This window comes from Lynx canadensis, chromosome D2 (assembly GCF_007474595.2).
Source record: "Lynx canadensis isolate LIC74 chromosome D2, mLynCan4.pri.v2, whole genome shotgun sequence".
NCBI classification, from domain to species: Eukaryota; Metazoa; Chordata; class Mammalia; order Carnivora; family Felidae; genus Lynx; species Lynx canadensis.
Window position 1 is genome coordinate 39162956 of NC_044313.2, and position 451 is coordinate 39163406.

Here is a 451-nt window from a genome sequence, read left to right on the forward strand (position 1 = left end):
AATTATTGACACAGAAAGTCCCCTCCCAAAGAATCATAGTGTTTCCCACATCACACTCAGGGATGCCTGTCGGGGATAAAGGAGGGTCCATGTGTGCTATGGGCCTGAGCTAAGTATAACTGGTCGGAGTCCAAATCTAGCGTGGCTGCAAAGCTTTCTAATCCACCTATATGCAGAAGAATAGAAGCTTGGAGCTCATTTCATGAGTTGTTTCTGCTAGTGATTTAAAGACACAGCTTTCTCTTCCACACAAAACGGTCACCTCTAGACAATGACTTCCCCGGACCCCGTGGGCCTGAGGTCCAGGTGTGACTTTCTCAGAGCTGACCAGTAAGGAAGGGCCTGGGCTGGCTCCTCGGCTCTCCCCTCCCACCCAGAAATGGTTAATTGCCAGCTCCAGGCTGCCTCCAGCCCAGCCCTAATTGGCCCGATCTCAAGCGGCCGTGCTGGA